The sequence below is a fragment of the Sceloporus undulatus genome, chromosome 5 (assembly GCF_019175285.1).
Source record: "Sceloporus undulatus isolate JIND9_A2432 ecotype Alabama chromosome 5, SceUnd_v1.1, whole genome shotgun sequence".
NCBI classification, from domain to species: Eukaryota; Metazoa; Chordata; class Lepidosauria; order Squamata; family Phrynosomatidae; genus Sceloporus; species Sceloporus undulatus.
In genome coordinates, this window is record NC_056526.1 from 188,839,088 (window position 1) to 188,839,308 (window position 221).

Below are 221 nucleotides of genomic sequence, written 5' to 3' on the forward strand. Positions count from 1 at the left end.
GAAATTTTGGCAGGGCTAACGGTTTCATTGTGATATTCCTGCTCCTTGATGGCTCATGATTTCCCGAATAGTAAGGCTCTGCCATAAGGTCTGGTGGTCCTTGTGACCAATAGAAGTACTGAGGCTGCAGGAAAGGAGGCTTTCACTCTTAAAGAGTTATGAAAATTTAACCAACTTTCTTTAAAATTTGAATGAATTACAGTACACCCGGTAAAAAAAAA